The sequence below is a fragment of the Lynx canadensis genome, chromosome D1, assembly GCF_007474595.2.
Source record: "Lynx canadensis isolate LIC74 chromosome D1, mLynCan4.pri.v2, whole genome shotgun sequence".
NCBI classification, from domain to species: Eukaryota; Metazoa; Chordata; class Mammalia; order Carnivora; family Felidae; genus Lynx; species Lynx canadensis.
This window is the reverse complement of record NC_044312.2, coordinates 70,899,005-70,920,300: the sequence shown is the minus strand read 5'-3', so window position 1 is coordinate 70,920,300 and position 21,296 is coordinate 70,899,005. Positions and strand designations below refer to the sequence as shown.

General features: G+C 40.2%; 1 long non-coding RNA gene across 1 annotated transcript in view; it reads right to left on the bottom strand.

Moving 5' to 3' along the window:
- Positions 1-6,748: 6,748 nt before the first annotated feature.
- LOC115526147 overlaps positions 6,749-21,296 on the bottom strand; it is a 29,182-nt gene continuing 14,634 nt past the window's right edge. The window contains exons 4-5 of the long non-coding RNA XR_003972558.1: positions 8,596-8,798; positions 6,749-6,891 (exon numbers count right to left, since the gene is read on the bottom strand). This is a non-coding gene — a long non-coding RNA (uncharacterized LOC115526147). The remainder of the gene's footprint in view (positions 6,892-8,595; positions 8,799-21,296) is intronic.

Below are 21,296 nucleotides of genomic sequence, written 5' to 3'. Positions count from 1 at the left end.
CTATCCACCAGTCAGTCTTCAAAGGCCAACTGGACAGGGAGGCTGGAAACCACAACCCAGGCCCCTCCCCAGTAGCTCCTTTAAGAAATCAGGCCCTCTTGGGCACTTCGACATCAAGAGCCACATAAAATTGGCCCTTCTCCATCCTCATTTTGTCGTTGACCTTAGTCCTCAAGCCTGGACACACTTCTCAATCTTTCTACAACCTCCAGGTTTCTGACCTTGGGATTCATTCTTCTACAGACAGCCTTGCCTCTCCCTCAGGGCCGTTTGGGGTCAGCAGAAGGAACTACTGGTCCTCTTCAGCACAGTAGCTCAAAGAGCAGTCTTTTCAAATGGAGAAATATGTAGAGAAGGTAGACAAAGACTGTGACTTTTAATATGATTACTCTTTCAGTTTCAGAACCTTTCTTGTTTCTTGCTCATCTTTTGTATCTGACTGTAGGTACCATTTCTCTGACTTTGACTGCAAACTTTTTTTTACTCCTGAATCAGGACTCAGGCTCCCTTACATGGGGACAAATCAAAGAAAGCTGAAAGAAGTAAGAGAAGTTGAACCCCAGAACCCTGGAATATTCTGAAATTGGAGACACCAGGTGCCTCTGAAGATGGGAATGTGGCATAGGAAGAAAAGATTATTTCAAAGTCTTTATAATGACCAGCTAAATGCCTAGATCTTTTTTGCAACAGCACAGCCAAGTGACTACCCTTTCACCACCCTAAAAGAGGCCAGGCAGTTTCTTCTTTTGAGAGGCTGGGTCAAAGGCTCTAGGTCTGGTGCACCAGACACAGTGGAAGACAGAGGATTAAATGAAAGTCTCTATAAGGAATGATGAACTCCTGTCACCCCCACCCTCCAGTCCCTTTCACCTGATAAGCTCCCAGAAGGCTAGAAGCCAGTTTATAAACTCCCATGCAAAAGAATTCCTCTGACTGACTGACTGACTGACTGACTAGCTTAAGAGAAAAGATCTTCACATAATGACATTTGGAGGTCCCTCCCCCCCAAAAAGATATGTTAAATTACTGTGAATCCTAACAGTCAACAAGCTCTGCCTATTCACAGGGGGGGGGGGGCATTTAAGTGTCTCACTCTTTAATATGAATAGACAGCCATTTATGAAAAGTCACTGATGTGAAATACAAACAAAAAGAGTTCAGCGGGAGATGACATGTAGGAAGTAAAAGAAAACTTCAAACATCAAAATTAATATCCTTAGAGAGGTAAGAGAAGATACTGCACCCACAGAGCAAGGACAAGATGTCATTTAAAAACAGAGCAAAACAAAAACAGGAATGGGGGAAGGGGACAGTCAGAGAACCAGATAGAACTTTAAAAACTAACAATATAAAATTCACTAGAGGAGTTAGAAGACAGAGTGAAGAAAATCTCCCAGAAAAGAAAAAAAAAAGGAAAGATAGGAAGAAAATTATATCAGTTTAAGTGATCCAACAATTGAATCAAGAGTACTAGAAAGAGGGAGCAGAGAAAATGGAGGGGAGAGAATGCTGAAAATAAGGACACACATTAAAAAAAGAATATACATGGTAATTTCTCAAAACTGAAGGAAATGTGTTTTCAGACTGAAAAGGGTTCATTGTGTTGAGTTCATTCCACACAATAGATGATAAAAGACCCTGTTCTAAGGTGTATCAATGTGAAATTTCAGAACATTTGGAAGGAAGGGAAGATCTCAAAACCTTCCAGAGAGTAGGAGGTGTTAGCATCAAATTTCTCAAGAGCAAGGTGAAAAGCTAGGTAACAAAGAAGCAATGCCTTTAAAATCCCAAGGGAAAATAATTTCCAACCTATAATCCTATACCCAGACTACCATTCAAGTGTGCTGCTAAAACAAAGGCATTTTTAGACATGCTAGGTCTCAAAAAATTTTATTTTTTATGAACTTTTTCTCAGGAAGCTATTGCAGGATGAGCTCCACCAAACCAAGTGAGTAAACCAAAAGGAAAATATGAGACCTGGCAAACAAAGAATCCAACAAAAGAGAGGATGCAGAAGAAATTCCTAAAATGATGTAAAAGGGAAGTCTTGGGATGGCAGCTGGACAGCTGGCCTAGAGAGCTACCGGTCCAGACCTAAGCTGAACGATGGAAAGCACCAGAAGAGGTGTCTGTGAGAAAAACAAACAAACAAACAAACAAACACAATACTGATGGAGGAGAAATTTACAATTCTGTCAGAGGACTTGAGTAGACATTAATGATTGCCCTATGAAACTGAAATTTAAAAAAAGATAATTATTAACCTAAGGGAAAACAAAACTATTATGTAAGATACAAAGCGAACAGTGAGCAGCTCACCTGTGAACAGTATTTCCATAGGCATAATAATCTAAACACTAAAAATGAGTTTAGCCAAAATTGTCATATAATTATAATGGGAGGATGGTTGCAGCTGAAGGGTGTGTGTTGTAGAGGGTGGTATGAGAAAGTAAAATCCTACCCTATGCCATAGGAAATGAGATAATACCTAAATTGAAAAGTCAAGGGAAAAAAAAGCAGAATAAGCACCACAAAAAATAGCTAAACGATGTGAGTATGGTTGGCACTGCACAGCAGAAATCACAGGTGGGGAGGAGTGGGCAGAGACTGCCACTTTGTTTTGCTACCGTTGTTAAAAGCTTTGTATTTTATTTTATTTTCTACTACGTACTTGTATATTTTGATTTTTAGAAAGACTAAAGAAAAAAAGTGAGTGAGGAAATAAGGGAGAAAAGAAAGTTAGAGTAGAAAACTAAGATGAAGTCAGACGTAATATTAGATCGAGTACACATCATTGCTAAAGATAGACTGAAAATTTGACTCTGAGCTTTTTAGCATCCAGCACAAAGTGGGAAATGTAATCATTTATACAATTTCACCATGTCCAAGAGATAAAAACAAACCACTTACTCAGGAGAAATCTATCTATTCCTGGTACTGAGATCTGAGAGACATTTTTCCCATCTGTCCTCCTAAAGAGGGCATCATGTGACCTAGTGAACCACATCCTCATCAACTTGCCCAATAAATGCCCAGTAAGTGCAGTAAGTTTCATTGAGCTGCTCGTTATGATGGCTCTCAATGTAGGTTGGTGACAAAATGCCAGAGCAGAGTCCAGTAAAAGCATTTCTGTGAGGAGATAAAAATATGCTCACCTCAGAGAGCACAGAAACATGGTGGCTAGCATGTGGGCCTGAGTTCCAAATCTGCATCTTAAGAAAGCTACTTAACTTCTCATCTATAAGATGGGCCTAAATATTATCATTTCATAGGATTTTGTGAAGATTAAATAAGTTTATGCTTATGAAGCTCTTAAAGCAATGCCTGGCATATATAAGCACTCAAAGAAAAAGATAGCTATTTTTCAGAGAAATGTTTTTTTTTAATTTTTTGTTAATATTTATTTAATTTTGAGAGACAGAGAGAGGCAGAGTATGAGCAGGGGAGGGGCAGAGAGAGAGGGAGACACAGAATTCGAAGCAGGCTGCAGGCTCTGAGCTGTCAGCCCAGAGCCCGACACGGGGCCCGAACTCACAAATTGTGAGATCATGACCTGAGCCGAAGTTGGACACTCAACCGACTGAACCACCCAGGCGCCCCAAGAAATGTTTTTTAAAAATGGATTTCAGGGCGCCTGGTGGCTCAATCAGTTGAGTGTCCTACTCTTGATTTTGGCTCAGATCATGATCTCACAGTTCACGGGTTCGAGCCTCATGTTGGGCTCTGTGCTGACAGTGTGGAGCCTGCTTGGAATTCTCTCTCTCTCCCTCTCTCTCTGCCCTTCCCCTACTTGCTCTCTCTCTCCCTCAAAATAAATAAGCTTAAAAAAATAAAAGAATAAAAATGGATCTGATATGAGAAGACTACACTAAACAAAACAGTGAGATACTGGCGAAGGGATAGATACATTCATTAATGGAATAGTATAGGGAAACAAATCCACACAAATATAACCAAGTGATTTTTGACAAAAGTACAAAACATTCAATGGAGGAAAGATAGTCTTTTCAGCAAATGGTGTTAGAGGAATTGGATGTCCATAGCCAAAGAAATGAACCTTAACATAGACTTCACACCTTATACAAAAACTAACTCAAAATGGAGCATATATTAAAATTTAACATGTCAGGGTGCCTGGGTGGCTCAGTCAGTTAAGCCTCTAGCTTCAGTTTGTGAGTTGGAGCCCCACATCAGATTCTGTGCTGACAGCTCAGAGCCTAGAGCCAGCTTTGGATTCTGTGTCTCCCTCTCTCTCTCTGCCCCCCTCCACTCTGTCTCTCTCTGTCTCTCAAAAATAAATAAATGTTAAAAAAAATTTAATTTAATATGTCAAACTAGAAAACTCTTAGATAAAAACAAAGGAGAAAATCTGTGGAACCTAAGGCTAGGTGAAGATTTCTTAGGTATAATACTGAAAGCATAACCCATAAGAGAAAATTTGATAAATTGGACTTCATCAAACTTAAAAATGTTTGCTCTGCTCTATTAAGAGCAAACATGTTGGGACACTTGGGTGGCTCAGTTGGTTGACCGTCCAACTTCGGCTCAGGTCATGATCTCACAGTTTGTGAGCTCAAGCCCTGCATCAGGCTCTCTGCTGTCAGTGCAAAGCCTGCTTCAGGTCCTCTGTCACCACTTCTCTCTGCCCCTCCCACACTTGTTCTCTCTCTCTCTCTCTCAAATAAAATAAAACATTAAAAAAAATTTAAGAGCAAACCTGTCAAAAAGACGCTGTTAAGAGGATGAAAAGACAAGACACAGACTGGGAGAAAGTATTTGCAACCCAAAAAGTATTGCAGAAAATATCTCAACCAAACATCTGTAAGGGGCCATAAAGAACTCTCAAAAATCAGCAGTAAGAAAACAAACAAATCAATTAGAAAATGGGCAAAAGAAATGGAAAGACATTTCTAGAAAGATGACATACAGTGGCAAGTAAAAATATATTCAACATCATTAGGTATTAGGGAAATGCAAATTAAAACCACAATGAGATTTCACTATACAATAGCTATGAGAATGGCTAAAATAAAATATAGTGACAAAACCAAATGTTGGCCGAGAAATTGGCTCTATCACATATTGCTGGTTGTAATGCAAAACAGTATAATTACTCTGCAAAATGGTTTGGCAATTTCTTTACAAAACTGAACATATACTTGTCACATGAACCAACAATCAATACTCCTGGGCATTTATACACACACACACACACGTATATGAAATAGGAATCTGAGTAAAGTCTACTGATTGTACCAAGGTCAATTTCCTGGATTTGACATTACACTATTCTTGTATAAGATGTTACCACTGGGGGAAACTGGGTAAAGGGTATGCCAGACCTCCCTGTACTGTATTTGCAATTTCCTGTGAATCTATAATTATTTCAAACTAAAGTTGAAAAAAAAATAGATGCTATGGAAAATGTTAGGCAAATCTTATTACTTTGGAGATTATTTTAGCAAGCTCTTTATAGATTGTATAAAATGATAATTTAAATATTTGAAGGGTTGCAGGGTGCCTGGGTGGCTCAGTTGGTTGGGCATCTGACTTCGGCTCAAGTCATGATCTCGAGGTTCATGAGTTTGAGCCCCACCCTGGGCTCTGTGCTGACAGCTCAGAGCCTGGAGCCTGCTTTGAATTCTGTGTCTCCCTCTCTCTCTGCCCCTCCCCTGCTTACCCTCTGTCTCTCTCTCAAAAATAAATATTTAAAAGATATTCGAAGAGTTAGGCGAAATTATAAAAATTCGTCTAAGAATAGTGCTTCTTTCAAAATATGGTAAAGGCAAAGAGGTGTGTGTGTGTGTGTGTGCGCGCGCGCTTATGTAAGGTGCTCACTTCAGGAAATGAAGTGAAGGCAACTAGCAGATTCTGAGAGTCCTTACAAAATGGCACCTATTACTATAGCCCAATGTCTGGCCCTCAGCTTTTCAGCTGAAAAACTTGATTTTGTTGCAAACTGAGCATGGATTTCCTCTTAACTGAGCTCATAAGACTGATGGGCTATGGATGACAATCTCAGCCACACTCAGATATTCCAGAAAAGCCAAGTTTCTCTTTTTTTAAAAAAAGTTTATTTCTTTATTTTAAGAGAGAGAGCAGGGGAGGGGCAGAGAGAAAGAGGGAGAATTAATCTCAAGGAGGCTCTGATCTCTGAAGGAGATCATGACCTGAGTCAAAATTAAGAGTTGGACGCTCAACTAACTGAGCCTCCCAGATACCCTGTTCTTCTTTTTTTTTTCTTAAAGCTTACTTATTTTTGAGAGAGAGAGAGAGAGAGAGAGGACACATCAGTCAGGGAGGGGCAGAGAGAGGAGGGGACAGAGGATCCAAAAGCGGGCTCTGTGCTGACAGCAGAGAGCCCGATGCAGGGCTTGAACTCACATACTGTGAGATCATGACCTGAGCCAAAGTTGGACGCTTAACCAACTGAGCCACCCAGGTACCCCTCAAATTTCTCTGTTCTTTAAATCAATTTACTTTGAACTCCAAATCCCCATCCTGTAAGTTGGAGGAAATTCAACCTAAGTAATTCTTTGCAAAGGCATCGTTGGTGTGGTTACTGCACAGACTCCCACTATTGTCTGAAGGGTTCTCCCAAAAATGGTGACTGCGGCTTTTGTGATGCTTGGGACTCAGTAGTATTCAGTGACTAGAATCCAACCTCCCTGAGTATTCCATAAAGCCTTTTCCCCCTGAGGTCTTATACCTTCTCAGGCTCTGAAATTTCCCCCTGCCCTACCTTGGGGAAGCTCCTGGAGCAGCCTCTTACTTCTCTTCTATCGTTTCTCTCTCTGTTCTCCAGGACACCCAGCATCATCTGTTCAATCAGCTTAGCTCTTCCAGAAGGTGGGAAAAACCACTAACTTGAAGCTGCTTTTATTTTTGGTCCTGCTAAAATACCCATGGAAAGGAATTACAAAGCCTCACTACCTTCTGAAATGTGGGGGGAAAATATATGGAGAACAAAATGAAATTAATATTTTAACAATTCATTCTGCCCAAACTACATTGAACCAGAAAAGCCACTTAATTAATTGGCAATGAGCAATAAATATCACAGCAACAGGTCACATCCACTAGCCCATTCTGCTCTCTTTAAAGGAGACAATCAAGATGCTAGTTAAACTGTTGCTTAATGAGCCTAGAATCAGAACCAGGGATATTAGAACAATTCAACATTTAAAGGGGTCAGGCTGAATGAATCAATGAATGAATGAGTGAATGAATGAATGAATGAACAAATAAGTAGGTCAAGCAGTCATAGCCTGATGTATCAATTCCACATTAGGCATACCTACATTGTGCTAAGAAAGCCAAAAACACGGGAAGTTCATTGGCTATAGTTCCCTGGATCCACGTTCACTTTGAGAATGTCCTTGTCAGTGGAGTTGCAATATTCAGAGGCATTTGGCTAGGACACTGTCTCCCAGGAGACCACTTGGATGAACACCACCACCATTTGTCCTAGAGACTGTTCTTTTTCTATGCTTCCACAACTCACCACCTCTTTCATCAAATAACAGGCCATTCCTGTAGGCCTAGGATTCATGTCTCTTTGGGATGATTTTGCATGGATCTGCTCCAATCAGTTGCACAGAGACTTTAAACTGAACTCTCAAAGAGGCATATAATTTCTTGGGTTATTCTTCCTGTACCTGCCACATACTGATAATGGTATGTATAAAACTAATTATATTAGAAGATCTTCAGTGTGTGATTCTAAACACCAGAAGCATCCAAAAGAATTATCTTAAACATTTTTCAATAATTATACTTAAAAAATTATATCATTGTAACCATTAAAGAATAATTGTTAAGTGCAGTACCCATGACTATGGGTAAAATCTGCTGGATACAAATGATCCAATAATAATGTTACTGACATCATATTTTTTATGTTTGTTTATTTTTGAGAGAGAGAGAGAGGGAGAGAGAGAGGGAGAATGAGTGGGGGAAGGGAAGTGAGAGAGGGAGACAGGGGATCTGAAGTGAGCTTAGCACTGACAGCAGAGAGCCCAATGTGGGGCTCAAACTCACAAACCATGAGATGTTGACTTGAACCAAAGAACGACACATGAACGACTGAGCCACCCAGGCATCCTTGAAGTCAGATTTTTAAGTGTTGAGTGCATACTGTTAAGTGTTGAGTGGTCTCGCTGTAAATGTTCCTAGGCATGTCTGGCTTAGTGGGTAACAATATCTTTTCGGATTATTGTATGTGTATGCTGTGTTGAGATATCTAACCTCAGATATATCAATAATGTAGCATAGGACAGGCAAATCCATGACATTTCCTCCTGCTCTTTGCAGAGAAATAATGGATGTTCTAAAGAAAAAACTGAACTCTGAATGTGAAAGTGCTTAAAGCAATCTTTATGGTAATTCCTCACCTATATATCTATGCCCTAGTATTACCCTATTTTTCTACTTTACAGAAGAATAAGAAAACATAATTAATAGTAGTAGTAGCAGTAATAATAATAATAATAGATTTCAAGATCACTTTTCCCATGAAAAGTTTAAGTTACATCACCCATGGCAGCAAGAATAAAATTCAGACTAAGCTTGTTCCTTTGAACTCTGTTTAGTTACCTTGTATTCTCTAGTATCCTCTGCTTGCTTTTTGTTTCTCTTTTCAATCTTTTTCACTTCTCTGGTTTTCTTGAAATGGCACAAGCAGGGTTCTCCTCATTAGTAATGAGATCTTCCCAATCTTAATCAATTCATTATGTTCAATAAAGCAAGGAAAAAACACCGGCCAACTGGCTTCATGAATGATTTTGCAACAGCTTTATCTATCAAGATAAATGGATATGCCATTAGCATGTTAGGGCTTCTGAGTAATTCGGGTATAAATTTGGGCTTCCAAAGGCAGTATATGAGAAAATGAAGTTTTTAACCAGTTTCACTTCAACTGGTTTGGGGATAAAACAGCATAATGTTTCTATCAAGTTGTGCTGTTTTATTTTGATTTGATTCCTTGACTATTTATGAAACACATGAATGTTTATGAAATACATGAACATATTTACTCTGAGCTTTGCTTTCCTCCAACTCATGCATAATGACCCTTTTTTATTTATGTAAACTTGAAATAATAATAATAACCTAGTGTGTTCAGCTCTGTCCTTTGAGATGGAGAGCTGCAGTCATAGCCCCAGAGGGAAGTCATGGTCTCCATTGCTCTCAGCATGATTACAAGTAATGACTGTGCTCAGAATCTTGTTCAGATAACCATTTCACCCAAAACACATTTTTGTTAAATACAGAACGCGAGGCATCAGGGTAAGATGAGTCTTAGAAGAGTTTACATGTTTTGCTTTGCTAAGGCAAGAAACATCCAGTTCCATGTACTATTATTGCCTACCACCGCCACCCTATTGCAATTGGAATATCAGGACAGAACCTGTTCCTGTCATCTTGGCTCTGGCCACAGCTCTGGTCTTGTGCACACTGTTGACGCTCACTTGGCCAGGAGGAGCCAAGGGTGCAGGCTGCCTACTGTTGCCATGTTGCATGAGGTGGCAAGAACATCTCTTTAGGTCTAATTTTCACTGTAGGAAATTATAAAAACAGATTACTGCACATGGGGCTCACTCTAAGGCTAGAGTGAGATTTAGAAGCCTTACAGCCCACTTATTAAAATGCTTATGGTTCCCATTTCATTGTGAATGAAACAATAAATATTGAGCAAAGGAAGTTAATCCACATCCGGAGGATTGTACTAAGTGAAACAACAAAAGTTGTGCAGATCTGAGGCAATGAGTTTCATATTAAGATTCACAGCAGCAACCCATAGGCACATTTCATCAAAAGCCTTAAGAGAGACATTGTAATGTATCTTTTCCATTGTTGACTCTATCAGGAGTCTAACCGAAAAACAAACAGCAACCAGGAACACCAGGAATACCAGGGTTGCTTTTTTTTTTTTTAATCAGTATTTTTCTTTTAGCAACATAGCAGCTCTAGGGACCTATCAATGTTATCCACCTAGCAGTATCAAGGCATTTTTTCCTATAATGAAATTTAATTTAACATTTTATAGCAAGTATCTTCTAAAGAAATATTTTTAATTGATCTTTTAGTCATTCTGAGTGAGAAGGAAAGCAGGTCAAAATAAAGTTATTATGCAGTTTTGGTATTTTTAAACTTTGTTTTCTATTTGGGGATTTTTAGTTTGTGTGGTTTATAATATATCTATGCGATATGTGAACCCAGTGGTGTTCTGGTAAAGTCAGCCCTTCAAATAAGTAAAGTCTTGGTGTACAGCCTTTGGCAATTTCCATGCTATAAAATACTCCCATCAACACCAAATTCAAGCTACCGATATGATGCCACTGAAAGCACTGATGTCCACATTTGCCTCCAGTAAGTCAGTACAAACAACCTCCAGCTTACCGCTGTATCTACACATGGGTGTGTGTGTGTGTGTGTGTGCATGTCAGTATACATACATATATAAACACACGTGTTCACACACACATACTCCTGTGTGTATGGGTAAGTATACATCACACACATCCATGCATGCACGTGCGCGCGCACACACACACACACACACACACACACGGCTATGGAGTAGAGAGGAAGACTGAAGCCAGTTCCTACTTCGAAATCCCACCTCTACCAATCACTACTTATGTGACTTTGGGCAAATCACTTAACTTTTCTGTGCTTCTGTTTCCTTTTTTGCATAATGAACATAATAATAATGGTATGACTTAGAAGGCGTGTTATGAAGATTAAATAAATTAGCATATGTAAAGTACTAACAACAGTAACACGTGCTATATAAGCATCAGCTATTATTATTGCTGTGGCTATTAATATTATTATCTATATGTAACTCTGTGTGTATATATATATATACACACACACACATAAATATTGATTTGGTGGGATCTTGCACAACTGAAGCCGCTGCTGCCAGTACTTCCATCTCCTTCCCCACTCCCCAGCTTCTGTTCCATCTCTCCCCTCCTCCAATTTGCAGGTGCAGGTTAGCCTTGTAGGGATTAAACTCTGTCCCAATTAGAATCCACCAATCTTGAGAACGCAAATTGGTGCAGCCACTCTGGAAAACAGTGTAGAGGTTCCTCAAAAAATTAAAAATAGACCTACCCTATGACCCAGCAGTAGCACTGCTAGGAATTTACCCAAGGGATACAGGAGTACTGATGCATAGGGGCAATTGTACCCCAAAGTTCATAGCAGCACTCTCAACAATAGCCAAATTATGGAAAGAGCCTAAATGTCCATCAACTGATGAATGGACAAAAAAATTGTGGTTTATATACACAATGGAGTACTACGTGGCAATGAGAAAGAATGAAATATGGCCCTTTGTAGCAACGTGGATGGAACTGGAGAGTGTGATGCTAAGTGAAATAAGCCATACAGAGAAAGACAGATACCATATGTTTTCACTCTTATGTGGATCCTGAGAAACTTAACAGAAACCCATGGGGGAGGGGAAGAAAAAAAAAAAAGAGGTTAGAGTGGGAGACAGCCAAAGCATAAGAGACTCTTAAAAACTGAGAACAAACTGAGGGGTGATGGGGGGTGGGAGGGAAGGGAGGGTGGGTGATGGGTATTGAGGAGGGCACCTTTTGGGATGAGCACTGGGTGTTGTATGGAAACCAATTTGACAATAAACTTCATATATTGAAAAAAAAAAGAAGTTGTTGGAAACAGAATAAAAAAAAATAAAAAATAAAGAATCCACCAATCTTCAGACTTGAGGAAGAAGCTGTTAGGGAGCCTCAAGTGTGTTATCTTGCCTGGGAATCCCTCTCTATCAGACCCCGGAGAGCTCCTGGTACTGGAGCATTGCCCTGGGTATTCAGCTACCCACCTTCATCCCCCAGAGCCTTGAGCTCATCTGGTTGCCTCTCTTCTGGTTTTTGACTGGTGTCTTTTCTTAATCCTTGTTCTGAGTGTGTATCTGGATCTCTGGACCTCCACTGCCAGGGTCTGACCTCATGATCTTGCTTTGGTTTGGAATCCCAACTAATGATCTTGTTCTGGACCTTTCCCATTTCCTGTCCATTTTTATTGCAACTCCAATCCTTTTGATTTGTGATATCTATAACCTTGATGGCTATTCAACCTGGATTTTCCAGATAATGTGAATTTTATATACTCTGTCATTATAACTCTAGTGGTTTGGTGCACAAAGTAGATTGCCCAGAGAATTTTTGATGAAAGAAAAAACTACAAAACCCCATCGTCAAAACACATCCTTTTTTCGGGGCGCCTGGGTGGTGCAGTCGGTTAAGCGTCCGACTTCAGCCAGGTCACGATCTCGCGGTCCGTGAGTTCGAGCCCCGCGTCGGGCTCTGGGCTGATGGCTCAGAGCCTGGAGCCTGTTTCCGATTCTGTCTCCCTCTCTCTGCCCCTCCCCCATTCATGCTCTGTCTCTCTCTGTCCCAAAAATAAATAAACGTTGAAAAAAAAAAAAAAACACATCCTTTTTTCTCTAACCCAGAAAAATCATGGTGTGCCTAAACTTTTAAGTTCCAGTGTGTGTGTGTGTGTGTGTGTGTGTGTGCATGTCAGTATACATACATATATAAACACACGTGTTCACACACACATACTCCTGTGTGTATGGGTAAGTATACATCACACACATCCATGCATGTACGTGCACGCACACACACACACACACACACACACACACACACACGGCTATGGAGTAGAGAGGAAGACTGAAGCCAGTTCCTACTTCGAAATCCCACCTCTACCAATCACTACTTATGTGACTTTGGGCAATTCCAAAGTTCCAGTGTTGAAGTGGAACAAATGTGTTGAAGTGATTGCCAGTCTTAATGGCCAATCTCTCTCTTTTTTAAAATTTATTTTGAGGGGTAGGGAGGGGCAGACAGAGAGAGGGGGAGAGAAAGAGAATCCCAAGCAGGCTCTGCACTGTCAGCACGGAACCTGACATGGGGCTCAAATCCAGAAACTGTGAGATCATAGGAGCCAGAGCCCGCAAACCGTGAGGTCCTGACCTGAACTGAAATCAGGAGTCAGACGTTTAACCGACTGAGCCACTCAGGCACCCATCAATGCTCCAGGTTGTACTACTCTATCAGGCAGTATCATATTACCTGGTGGAAGTGGTTTGGAAAGAAGGCACAGTTCACATGAGGACACAAAAACTTCCTTGCCCCACATTTCAAATAATGGAAGAAATGTCACACCTCCTATTCTCATTTTTAAAAAATATTTACTATTTTTGTGTATACATATTGTAATCATCTGATATTTATTGTGTGAATATAACAGAGGCAAACTTGACTGTCTTCCTCCATCCCACCTCTTAGTGACCACAAGTATATTAGTAGCTGTCTCTAATGATGGCATGCCCTGGTAAACTTCCCTGTAAATCAAAAAGTGGCTAAATTTCTGCAAAATCTAGAATCAGTGGTGGGAATTTGGTTACCCACCATTTCCCACCGATTCAGATTCTGCGAGCAGCTTTTCTGCTTTGCCAGGCATTCAGAGGCAAACTCTTGAAAATATTCCCTCTCAGAAAACTGCAAAATTCACATTTCCACTCTAGAGCTCTAAATTACAATTATTTCTTGAAATCAACGGTCTTCTGTTGAAAAGAAAAAGCATTATAGCATCATTTAGTTGGGGAGAGGGGAGGGCTGGGACAGAGTAGGAAGGGGAGGGTTATAACCAGAATCCTTTTTTCTGTAGAAATTCCCATGCTGGCAAACCTCAGGTCCCTCTCTTTTTAGAACTGACTCACTCTTTTTAGAACTTAGAAAATTCAGTCTTTTCTACCTATTCCCCTTTATTAAAAGAGAAAAAAGAGTAGGGTTAGATAGAGAACTGGACTAAGTCATGAGGCATAGATTTTTAAAAAAAAAATTTTTAATGTTTATTTTTGACAGAGAGAGAGGGAGAGAGACAGCATGTGCAAATGGGGGAGGGGCAGAGAGAGAGGGAGACAGAATCTGAAGCAGGCTCCAGACTCTGAGCTGTCAGCACAGAGCCCAACACAGGGCTTGAACTCACACGAGCAGTGAGATCATCACTTGAGCCAAAGTTGGACGCTTAACTGACTGAGCCACCCAGATGCCCCAAGATTTTCAACCAGCTTTTCACTACCTTTCTTGATAAGCTCCCAGGGGGTCTACAGACAGAATTCAGGGTGTCAGTGAAGTTGGAAGGGAAACAAATCACATCATTGCCCACTGAAAGTTAGCATTTCATTAAGGATCTCCCCAACCTCTGCCCTGTTACTTCTTCCCATTTGTTGGCTTAAATGTGCCATGTAGTCCTTTGATCATCACTGAAGACAAGAAACCATAGAGTATTATTAGCAGTACTTAAGACGTTTCACCAACAGAAACCAGATATTTTCTTATTGCTTTTACGTTTGTTGCTGGTATCTCAAAATATCATGTCCATTCATCACTACTTCAAAATTATGGTAGCTAATAGATTTGCTGCTATATCTTATAATTTAATGCGTTAATAAAGAAGCACATAGTGGCGCCTGGGTAGCTCAGTTGGTTGGGCGCCTGACTCTTGATTTCGGCCCAGGTCATGATCTCAGGGTCATGGGATCGAGCCCTCGTTGGGCTCTGCACTAAGTGTGGACCCTGCTTAACTCTCTCCCTTCTGCTCCTCTCCCTGACTTGTGTACACACTCTCCCTCACCCTAAAATTAAAAAAAAAAATTTTTAAAGCACATATTTACAGTATCATATTTGCTTTTCAATATTCTGATAACTATTTCGATAGAATTGGTTTCCTTTGGATTCTTATGTATTCTATTTTTTAAACATCTTTATTGAGATATAATTCATATGCCATAAAGTTCACCCATTCAAAGTGAACAATTCAACGACTTTACTGTAGTCACAGAATTATGCAACCATCATTATAATCTAAGTTTAGAACATTTTCATCATCATGAAAAGAAACCCATACTCATTAGCAATCACTCTCCATTGTCCTCTCCTCCATCCCTCAGCCCAAGACAACCACTAATCTACTTTCCATCTTTATAAATTTGCCTATTCCAGACCTTTCATATAAATATGCAATGTGTGGTCTTTTGTGACTGGCTTCTTTCACTCAGTGTAATGTTTTAAAGGTTCATCCAAGTTGTACCTCGTATCAGGACTTCATTTCTTCTACAGTCAAGTAATATTCCATTGCAATGGATGTGCCATTTTGTTTATTCACATCAATGTAGATTTAGGTTATGCCAACTATTTAGCTTTTATGAATAATGCTGCTTTGAGCATCCCTGTACACATGTGTGTGTGGATGGATATTTTCATTTATAATGGATTTATACCTATAAGTGGAATTGCTGGATCCTATGATATTTCCATGTTTTACTTTCTGAAGAATTTTATGCCACCAGCAATGTTTTCCAGTTCTGACTTAATATCCTCTCCATCTCTTGTTATTCTGTATCTTTTTGATTATAGCATCCTAGTGGGTATGAAGTGGTATATCACTGTGGTTTTGATCTGCATTTCCCTAATGGCTAATGATGCTGAGTATTTTTTCATGTGGTTATGGCCCATTTGAATATCTTCTTTGAAGCAATATCTATTCAAATCCTTTGCCCATTCTTTAATTGGGTCATTTGCCCTTAATTATAAGCAGTAAGAGTTCTTTATATATTCTGGATACAAGTCCCCTATCATATATATAATTTGCAAATATTTTCTCCCATTCTATGGGTTGACTGACTTGATGGTATTATTTGCAGCACAGATGTTTTTAATTTTGAAGTAGTATAATTTACCTTTTTTCTTTGTTGCTTGTGCTTCTGATGTCATATCTAAGAAACCATTGCCTAGGCAATGATTGCACAACTTTGTGAATACACCAAAAACTATTGAATCATACATTTAATTAATTAATTAATTAAAATTAAATTTTAGAGATTTAAATTTTAGAGAAGGACAGAAAGAGCACTAGTGCTAGAAAGGGGCAGAGGGGCTGAGAGAGAATCTCAAGCAGGCTCCACACTCAGCACAGAGCCCAATGTGGAGCTTGATCCCATGACTCTAGGATCACAACCTGAGCTGAAATCAAGAGTTGGTCGCTCAACCAACTGAGCCAGCCAGGTGCCCCTGAACTATACATTTTAAATGAGTGAATTATGTAACATGTGATTTAATCTAATAGAAATATTTAAAAAAAAAAGAAAAGAACAGGTAGGCTTAGAAAAATCCAGACTTTGGTGTCACTGCTTGGTCATGTCTGTACATAAACCAATAAATCCTCCTTATTGTTTAAAAATACATAAGTGGGCTGGGCACCTGGATGGTTCAGTTGGTTAAGCACCCAACTTCAGCTCAGGTCATGATGTCACAGTTCACGGGTTCAAGCCCTCATCAGGCTCTGTGCTGACAGCTCAGAGCCTGGAGCCTGCTTCAGATTCTGTGTCTCCCTCTCTCTCTGCTCCCCCCTGCTCGTGCTCTGTCTCTCTCTGTCTCTCAAAAATAAATGTTTAAAAATTTTTTTCTTAGGGGCGCCTGGGTGGCTCAGTCGGTTAAGCGTCCGACTTCAGCTCAGGTCACGATCTCGCGGTCTGTGAGTTCAAGCCCCGCGTCAGGCTCTGGGCTGATGGCTCAGAGCCTGGAGCCTGCTTCCAATTCTGTGTCTCCCTCTCTCTCTGCCCCTTCCCCGTTCATGCTCTGTCTCTCTCTGTCTCAAAAATAAATAAACGTTAAAAAAAAATTTAAAAAAACATTTTTTTTCTTAAATAATAAATAAATAAATAAGTGGGGCTTCCGGCTGGCTCAGTGAGAAGAGTATGTGACTCTTGATCTCTGGTGTTGTGAGTTCGAGCCCCATGGTGGGTATAGAGATTCCTAAAAAAAAAAAAATTAAAACTCAATAAATCAATAAATCATGTCCTAAAATTAGACCATGATAATGGTTGCACAATTCTGTAAATATACTTAAAATGTATATGCTTTAAATGGATGAATTTTATGGTATATAGATTATATTTCAATAAAGCTATTTTTTAATGTATGTTTGTTTATTTTTAGTTTATTTCTTTTGAGAGACAGAGAGCAAGTGAACGTGAGTGGGGAGGGACAGAGAGAGAGGGAGAGAAAGAATCTGAAGCAGGCTCTGTGTTGGCAGCACAGAGCCCAATGTGTGGTTCAATCTCACAAACTGTGAAATTATGACCTGAGCTGAAACCAAGAGTCTGATGCTCAACCCACTGAGTCACCCAAGCACCCCAATTTTTATTTATTTTTGAGAGAGAGAGAGAGAGAGAGAGAGAGAGAGAGAGAGAGTGCAGGGGAGGGGCATAGCAGGGGAGGGGCATAGCAGGGGAGGGACTGAGTGGGGGGAGGGGATGGGGGTGGAGACAGAGGATCCCAAGCAGCCCCATGCAATGAGGGGCTTGAACTCATGAACCATGAGATCATGACCTGAGCCAAAGTCAGACGCTTAACTGACTGAGCCACTCAGGTGCCCCACAATAAAGCTGTTTTAAAAAAGACAGAAGAGGGGTGCCTAAGTGGCTCAGTATGTTAAGCATTTGACTTCGGCTCAGGTTATGATTTCATGGTTCATGGGTTCAGGCCCCTGTGTTGGCTCTGTGCTGACAGCTCAGAGCCTGAAGCCTGCTTTAGATTCTCTGTTTTCCTCTCTCTCTGCACCCCCCTACCCCCACTCATGCTCTATCTCTTTCAAAAATAAATAAACATTAAAGAAAACAGACAGAAGAAACCATTCCTTAATCTACAGTCATACTCATGTTTACTAATGTTTTCATCTAAGAATTATATCATTTTAAGTTCTACATTTGGTTTTTGATCTACTTTGAATTAATATCTGTTTATGGTATAAGGAAAGAGTTTGACTTCATGTACTTTATTTCATGCTTTCAAGAACATTATTTTGAGAGAGAGTCCATAGGCTTCACCAGATTGACAAGGTGATTCATGGTACAGAAAAAATGAAGAATCTTCACTCTAGAAATTGGACAAGACTCTTACTCCTCTGGGCCTCACTTCCCTTCCCTGGAAAATTCATGGGTAGGATTGGGAAGCCCCTTCTAGTTCTATGGTACCTTTTATTGTGCAGACATTATGGGTGGAAATCAATGACTTTCTTTTTTTAACATTTATTTAATTTTGAGACAGAGAGAGACAGAGCATGAATGGGGGAGGGTCAGAGAGAGAGGGAGACACAGAATCTGAAACAAGCTCCAGGCTCTGAGCGGTCAGCACAGAACCCGACGCGGTGCTCGAACTCATGGACCGCGAGATCATGACCTGAGCCAAAGTCGGACGCTTAACCGACTGAGCCACCCAGGCGCCCCAATGACTCTTTTCTTAAGAAAATACCCATGTCTGTGACACCAGTTGCTTCTAAGTATATATATACATGATAAGTACTTACATTATATATAAGTACTATATATTTATATATATAAATATATGCATATATAAATATATATAATAAGTATATATATATAATTTATTGTCAAGTTAGCTAACATACAGTGTATACAGTATGCTCTTGATTTTGAGGGTAGATTCCTGTGATTCATTGCTGCCATACAACACCTAGTGCTCATCCCAACAAGTGCCATCCTCAATGCCCCTAAGTATTTTTCTCTATGTTTATTTTTGAGAGAGAGAGACAGAGTATGAGTGGGGGAGGGGCAGAGAGAGAGGGAGACACAGAATCTGAAGCAGGCTCCAGGCTCTGAGCTGTCATCACAGAGCCCAAGGTGGGGTTCGAACTCAGGAGCAGTGAGATCATGACTGAGCCAAAGTCAGATGTTTAACCGGACACTTAACTGACTGAGCCACCCAGGCGCCCCTCTAAGTATTTTTTTAAAGGAAGCCATTGTCTGGCAATCACAGAAGGGCTCAGCCAGAACTTTATTGAGTGTTTTAAGGAGTAGAGGTGACACAATAGGGGAAGGAAATGTTTTCTGTTGAAAAGCAGTCAATTGCCTTCAACAAGTCGCCAACAAACTGGGGAAAGATTTTTTTTTCCTCTGGTTTCAGCTGAATGCCAGCTTTTGGAAGGTAAATAGAGCAGGCCAGATGAAAGGGTAATAGACACCCCCAAATGAGGGAGGGCATTGTTTGTACAAAGTTAGCAGGAGGAGAGAGGCCAAGCATGCAACTGAGCCACTGACACTAAAGTCATCAAAGGGGAAGAAAAATCAGGAAAATACAATCAAATATTTACTTTTACAATGATAAAGGTAATTTTACAATTGTTACTCCATATTATTTACTTTTTCTTAAATTTTAAACATGGTATAGATGGTGTTATGTATTGGTTGGGTCTCTTTCAAAATTATTCAAACGATTATAAAAAAATCATTTGCACTTTTAACGGCATTAGCATTAAATTCTATAAGCTATTTGATCACTGTCTATATGCATCATAATTTTTCCTGGAATCTATTCCTCTACAATGGAAGTACTGATAATAATAACCACAAAAAAGAAGCAAGCCATTTGCAAAATGTTCCATTAAATATGGAGTTTAGAAAAAGACTATGGGATATTTGCAGAAGGGCTAGCATGTTCTTCTGAGGTTTGTAAGCTATCTACCCTGATGCATAGGTCATGGTAAATTCTCCAAGTATTTGTGAATTTTGCATGTCATATGTTGACACCCTTTTATTTTTTATTTTTATTTTTTAATGTTTTTATTTATTTTTGAAGGAGAGAGAGAGACAGCACATGAGTAGGGGAGGAGCAGAGAGAGAGGGAGACACAGAATCAGAGGCAGGCTCCAGGCTCTGAGCTGTCAGCACAGAGCCCGACAAGGGGCTCAAACCACAAACTGTGAGATCATGACTTGAGCCGAAGCTGGACACTCAACTGACTGAGCCACCCAGGCGGCCCTGTTGACATCCTTTTATATTACAGAACCCCTTATCAAGGATGGAGAGAAAATCCTTAGAGGCTCAAAAATCCAGGACTTGCAGTTTTCCTCTCCCCAGCCCTTTCTCCTCTGGCTTTCTCCTCTTTCCAAGAAGTACTGAGAGTGCGGTGAAGAGGAAGAATGTGGGCAGAGCAGCAGCAGGGTCAGGGCTCAAGAGCACTGCCAGCTAGTCAAAGGTCAGCACGGAAGGGGCTGTGTGTGAGAGGACAAGGAAGCTGAACTTCTCGTCCAGCTGAACTGGATGGCGGCCAATCTCTATCTCCTCCCTGGGCCTGCCTGGAACTCTCCACAGCTCTGTGTGGCCCTGCATCAGAACAAAAATATGCTACAGAAATAGGGTCTAGTTTCATCTTTTCAGGTGAACAGACTGAGCCAGATTTCAGCTGGGGGTCAAGGGACAGAGGACAGAGAGGACCAAACTGGTATTTGCTCTGTCAGAAACTTACAGGCTTGTTTGGAAAGACAGAAACTAAATAAAGACTTCTTATTAGCACAGGACTAGCATTGTGAAATCTGGTCAAAGGCTTTCAGGCAAGGACGCCTTTATATATATATATACATACACACACACACACACACACACATATATATATATATATATACATATATACTCTCATGGTGATGGGGAAAGTGAAGAAAAATGCAATATTCTAATTAGGAAATAAAGCTATCGTTTTTCACAAATTCATAACATTTCTCATGCCAGCAATTTTCTTTTTATTCTAGAATGCAGGGATAGTGTTCCCAAGTTTTTGTCCCTCTCCTCAAAATGAAAGGGAAGTAAAATTCTCTTCACAGAAATAAAAAGCACTTTTTAAAAAAAGGAGCATTGGGGCGCCTGGGTGGCGCAGTCGGTTAAGCGTCCGACTTCAGCCAGGTCACGATCCCGCGGTCCGTGAGTTCGAGCCCCGCGTCGGGCTCTGGGCTGCTGGCTCAGAGCCTGGAGCCTGTTTCCGATTCTGTGTCTCCCTCTCTCTGCCCCTCCCCCGTTCATGCTCTGTCTCTCTCTGTCCCAAAAATAAATAAACGTTGAAAAAAAAAATTTAAAAAAAAAAAAAAGGAGCATTAAACCCACAGTAGATGAATTATTATAAAATAATCTTCCCCTCTAATTGGGCTTTTCTTCAGATTTTCTAAGAAAAATTGACATTGAACTCTATTTGTTAGTTCCTTTTTTGCTTTCATAAATTTTTTTTCTAACATTGACGTCCTAGAGGGAGTAGTATTTTATCGTTCTGTGAAAATCCGATTGCAATGCATCAATCATTAGTAAGGTAGCATATGTAAAGCTGAAAAACAGACATTTACAACCAGAAATGATGGCCCTTTTTGCTCTGTATGGATTTAGGTGATCTCAGCCTGTATTCTGG